Source organism: Oratosquilla oratoria, chromosome 15 (assembly GCF_046742065.1).
Source record: "Oratosquilla oratoria isolate Oo_2021 chromosome 15, ASM4674206v1, whole genome shotgun sequence".
Lineage (NCBI taxonomy): Eukaryota > Metazoa > Arthropoda > Malacostraca > Stomatopoda > Squillidae > Oratosquilla > Oratosquilla oratoria.
The window spans coordinates 40,805,953-40,812,512 of record NC_134791.1 but is presented as its reverse complement, the minus strand read 5'-3'; the positions used below and the strand labels follow the sequence as shown (position 1 = coordinate 40,812,512).

The 6,560-nt window shown below is 39.2% G+C and overlaps 1 protein-coding gene across 2 annotated transcripts in view; it reads right to left on the bottom strand.

Moving 5' to 3' along the window:
- The window catches only part of kcc (solute carrier family 12 member kcc), a 731,707-nt gene extending 729,026 nt beyond the window's left edge, over positions 1–2,681 (bottom strand). For both annotated transcript variants that reach the window (XM_076198824.1, XM_076198825.1), the window contains exon 1: positions 2,578–2,681. The gene's annotated coding sequence lies outside the window, so the exon portion shown is untranslated. The remainder of the gene's footprint in view (positions 1–2,577) is intronic.
- Between the last annotated feature and the right edge of the window lie 3,879 nt (positions 2,682–6,560).

The following is a 6,560-nucleotide window of genomic DNA, read 5'->3' as shown; positions in this document are numbered from 1 at the left end:
CCATGCAACAGCAATTTCAAAGTAATCGCCAGGCAGCCAAACCTCAGGCGTTAAGTGCTCTCCTGGTTGCAAGAGTCGATATATTATACATGTTAACCCTTTCAGCGTAGTCACGCTAGTTAACGCCAGATGCTTTCATTCAGCAGAGGAGGCGTCACCGGACTGAAAGGGTTGTGCGAATGAGACAATAAATTGTATTTGTCACTAAAGAAGGTTTAACTTAGTTAACTAAAATCTTATAGAAGTAGAAAAAACTCGTATAACTGCTGAGAGGTTATGATAAGGCTCTATGACTGTAATAGATTTGCTTCATTTAATTCATTCGCCTGGGGCCAGTCAGAACGTGTGTAAGAGCACAAGAACTGTGAATGAGTAGAAGCGGCGGTTTTCGACTTTTTCGACACACACACACACACACACACACACACACACACACACACACACACACACACACACACACACACACACACACACACACACACACACACACACACACACATATATATATATATATATATATACATACATATACATACATATATATATATATACACACACACACACACACACATATATATATTCTACTTTTTATATAATCTCCTCTATTTCCCTCTACCACCTCCATGACTCCATCTCTTGGGTGTTATACTGTCCCGAAGTATAAAATCGCTGGTTATCCCTGACATAATACCAATACTCAGAATGGATATAAATATGCATATAAGACTTATGTTTGTAGCAAAAGTAATATCTGTACAAATGAAAGAAATAGTTCTGAGGCTCCCCAGGGTCCCATTTTTTCATGTGGTCCTCATGACATACACCCCTGCCGAGAATCAATGGATTAACTCCTACAGGACGACACTTTTGTTGTTACTTTCTTCTGATTATCGCCAGACTAATTGCGAGGCAAACTAAATACTCTCAGAACATATGTACACTTAATTGGGATTAGAGCAGCCAATATCAATGTCATTCGGTTTCGAATAACGTCAGATAACACCAGATGGTTTGGTTCGTGTGATGACCAGACTCCGGAATGCATCACAGGGTCTCGACCGATCGTGACCCCAACTGGTCCACAGTTTGTCTCTTTCATGAACAGACTGTCTGAAGTCAGCCAAAATCAAACGTATAAAGAAGCGTCCTCGGGTGAAAAGGCTAACACCTTTCGCTCCGCCATCTTTATGGATTTTCTATCTCACGGCAGACGATTTCATTCTGCTCATGGATTTTCTATCTCACGGAAGACGATTTCATTCTGCTCAAGAGTAGGACTGCATGCCGAAAGGGTTAAGGATATCTAAATTATACCCTACGCTAAGATGGCACCTTGACATTTTTTTGTTGTGGCTAAAACCAGACGATTTCGTTCAGTTCAAAGAGGCTTTAGAAGAAGACCTACGACCCACGAGCAGCCTCGTGCTAATCAAATCAAAGGGATCGAGATGCGAGTCAACACCTTTACACATTTTATTCTGGCTGCCGTAGGATAAGCCTTACACCACGACTAATGCCTTCACACATCGTATTCTGGCTGCCACCAGACAATTTCATTCAGTTGAGGGGGTGGACCCCTCCCTCCATGGTCAGTCACTAAGGTCTTGATCAGAAGTCTTGATTGTTCTGGCGGCCGCGAGCCTCAAGACTGCAAGGGGTGCTTCACTCCTCCCACTATTAATAAATACAACTCCATCCTTCTACACACCCACGACAAGCATGAAGGTTCAAAAATACTGAAATACTACACAACGAATATATTGTTCTGACCTCAGGTAGAAAGTTTCCACCGTGCGGCAGATTTCCCGCTTCGAAACTGGGCTTTTTTCATTTCAAAAGAGGAGGGAAAAGATGTGCACTTTGGCAAACCGTTTGCCACGGTTACATATCCCCAAATTAAATCACCCTTACATCGAACGCCTGCTCGTCTGAGGATTCTTTTTTTTTTTCTTCTTCTTCTTCTTCACGGATCAATTAATATTTTCACTTTTGACGCTTTATATTCCTTTCTTTAGACTTCGTGATGGACTTCCATTTCGATGGAGGAGCCTATTGTCTTCTTGAGAGGCGCTCTCGAGAGTGGGAGGTCCTCATCAGACACGAGACCGAGACGGTTCACTAGTCCCCCCAGCACCCCCCCCCCCGCAAGCCCCGGCCCCACCCCCAGCAACCTTCTTCTGGAGGGAGGCTACGGCGGGGACGGGAGAGGTGGCATGGGAAGGAACGGAACAGGTGGTAGACAATCAGCGGGACAGTTCTAGGCGGTCAGTCTCACTATCGCTACTATTTTCCCCGCCATTGAGGTCACGTTTATAGCCACAAAGGAATGGAAGGGGTTTGCAGCTATGGAGAGAAAAATATACATGAAGAAAAACCGGAAGATATTCTATGACTGGCGGCGGCGGCGGCAGGGAAGGGGGCTTCTATGAATGCTTGGCGATCTGTGATGAAACCGGGCGAGACGGCGAGTGGCTGGCGAGCGGACAAGGTTCCTTGCCTACAATCACCCTCGTCCCGGATCGTGCGCGTTCGGACACGATCTCGACACCGCTATGAGAGCAGTGACACTCGACTAACCACACTGGACGGGAGCTTCTGATAACAAGGACAACGGGAAACTGCGATGAAAGACAATGGTGTCCCAACGCGCCGACGCCCGGGCCACATGTGCACTCACCGCTTCAGATCCCCTTCGCATCCCGGCCCGCTTCAGTTGCCAAACGCCTCCAGTGGGAACATCTAAATACGATCAACACAAACGTAACCCATCCTCCAACTTCAGGATCTGGCTTCTCCTGGACTACAATTTACTTAGCCTGGCCGAGAAGTAGGTGATGGATAAAATAATCTTGATATTGAATTCACCGGGGATTAATATTAATCTCAGGGCCACGCATGGGAAAAATTAATCCGATTCGTGGGTTGGTAGGCATCAACAGCTGAGATGAAACAGAAGATGCAATATTAACACTCTTGGCTCTGGTGACGTACTTAGTTTTATTCTCCTTCGTGTCACGTGATTTAATTCGACTCAGGGACACGGCTGCCTTGAAAGATTTAACACGAACTTGCTACATTGGCGTACTATGCCGACGGTGGCCGGCGACAGGCAATTTTATTCACCTTTTTAGACGTTTCGACGTTGAAAGGGTGAGGAGGAGTAGTCCTTGCTCATTACATGTGAGACGATCGAAGACGAAGGGGCTCCGTTCCCCTCCTCACAATTTAGGAACCCACAATAGGGGACTATAAATCCTGAAAGCACTCCGAGGGCTTTCAGGATTTGTAGTTCCCAATTCTTGGACCGGGAGATCAACTTCAATAAATTCCAATTAATGAAACTTGCCTACCCAGCCTGGTTCCCGGATCAAGCCCTTAGTAAATCTAGAGCCAGCTTTTTTAAAAATTCAGTTGCCTCCACTCAACACCTCATGAAATCGTCAACCTCGGACGTTTCGGCCCCATTTATATATATATATATATATATGTATATATATATATATATATATACATATACATATATACATATATATATATATATATATATATATATATATACATATATATATATATATACATATATATATACATATATATACATATATACATGCATATATATATATACATATATATACATATATATATAAATATATATACATATATATACATATATATACATATATACATATATATACATATATATACATATATATATACATATATACATATATATACATATATATATACATATATATATGCATATATATATATACATATATATACATATATACATATATATATATATATATATATGTATATATAGGCATATATATATACATATATACATATATATATACATATACATACATATATATACACATATATACATATACATACATATATATATATACACATATACATATACATACATATATATACATATATATATATATATATACATATATACATATATATACATATATATACATGTATACATATATATATACAAATATATATATACATATATATACATATATACATATATACACATATATACATATACATATATATACATATATACATATATACATATATATATACATATATATATACATATATACATATATACATACATATATATATACATATATATATACATATATATTATATATACATATATATATATACATATATATATACATATATATATATATACATATATTATATATACATACATACATACCGCCTTTAGTGGTGTTTTAATTCAACTTATCTGGCTTCACAAGGGAATGTTTGTTTTATTCTTTTGATATAGACAAAGATGTTGCGACTTCACATGGGAATTTCAAAATTATCCTAACAAAAAATTCTATTATGAATGTTGCCTTACTGGAGTCTAAGTATGTTTTCACTTCCAAGAAAAGATGTTTTGGCTTCGCAAACGAATTTCACTAAGTCAAATATACAATGTGTTTGACAATTATTTTAATTTTCTATTCTATGCGGTAGAATTTTTTTTTTTTTTTTATGTTATTCCAGAGATCCTGAGGTCCATCGCTTATCTTTGTATTTGGATGCCCACTCCCAATGGGGAGACCCGTGGACGGACATTTGGGCCACGGAGGTGACCCAATGGACATTTGGGCCATGAACCAAATTTGAAAAAATATATATATATATATATTTTTACTTATTTGCAAAATAAAATGTGCCTTTGATGACAAGGTGTTGCTTTAATGTGTCACCTATGAGAATTAAATTTTAATAGATGTTGCCTCACCTCACACCTCAGGCAGGCAACTCAGTATATAAACCTGGCCTGCCAATTCATGTCAAATCAGTTTTCTAAGAGCTATTCAACTAGTATAAAAGTGATTACATCGACGAGAGGTGGACAGGTCTGTCTGGATGTTTCCAAGCTGAGTCATCCCGTGTGGACATTATGTTGCTTCAGGAGGAGCGTGGCATCCGCCCCACTAAGCAAACAAAATGGGTTTACAATGAACTTCAGACTCGTCTCTACAACCTGGTGACTGACAGAAAGGAAGAAAGAATATTCCGGAGCTACTGAAGGACATCAGCCACAATCTGTGTGGAGGACAGCCGAACGTGTAGATTTATGTGCATTTCTGTTCCACTGCATTATACATGAGACCTAATAAAACGTGGTATTTTGTTTGAAACATGTTTTGATATTTGTTTCCTTGATTATGTCCCTTGGCCCAAATGACACTCCCATCTACCACATTTTCCTCACTCTCAACTTAGCTCCTCATGGATGACAGGTCATCCCTATATCCCGCCCACTGATCTGGGTCAGAAGCAATGTAGCAGGACAGCACTTACACAGTATATCATCCTCGGTCATCTCCTCATGTTCACTCCCTCTACACCTCTTTTACTAATCTTTCTTCATTCTTTCCGTGTGTCCAAACCATCCCAATACTCTTTCATTGGCTCTATCTACCATCTCCTTTTCCATCCCAGCTATCCTCATCACCTCCTCGTTTCTTACCCTATCCAACCTAGTAACCCCCATACTTCTCAGACATTTCATCTCAACCACATTCAAATTTTTACTCTTTGTCTCTCTTAAATTCCAAGTCTATCCCAGAGTGCTGTCGGCACAACCATCCCTTCATATAATCTCGTCTTTGCATCCATTCACAAATTCCTATTTCTCATTACACTTTTTAGTCCCCCAAGGCATTTTCTTGCTTCTCTGAATCAACAACTTCAATCTCCACCCCCTCTTTCCTGCCACACACACATACATATTCGTGCATACCCAGGGTCCAGCAATCATCGTTTAGGAGAAAATAATGGCTGGACTTGTCAATATTAGTATTTTCCTACGTTTCGAACCCTGTCCAGGGTTCGTCTTCAGGGATATACAGAGATAGCAAACGGAATCAATATAAAGGGGCATTTGTGCCACCCTGGGAAAGGTCTCCCAAGAACAGTTACTCGAGAATGTACATTCGTCACTAGGTAGGACACCAGTTCACAAAATACCCACATCATTAAAATAGATTACCAGAAAAAGAGACAACGCACAAACATTAAAATACCTATGTTACTTACCCTTCCAGTCACGCTGGAATACAAAAACTTTACCTAAAATCCCAGTTGAAACTAGAATGAATAAAAGAAAATTACATTGGTAACTGGAAATATATCAACACAAATTACAGGAATACAATATTCAGAAACAGGACATCAATTAAGTACAACTCCAGGGACTCAGCAAAATATAACATACCTTAGAATCAGTATTAAGGTAATCTCTGTGTTATATAAAGCTGCCCTGACATCTGACAAAGGTCTTTTAGCACGCCACACCCTATGGACTAGTTCAAACTCAAATACAGGACCAAAATTTTTTCTTAGGATACTATTTTCATAAACTTCTAATCTGTATTTTTTCTCCTTCGTTAGAGTCCATGTAATATAATTACGTTGTATATTCTCAGCTTAGTTCTGTGGGATATTATTTTACTTGTTAGTACTCTGTGTAGGGCAAAGGCCCATCTGCTACCATTTCCTATCCATTCAGAAAA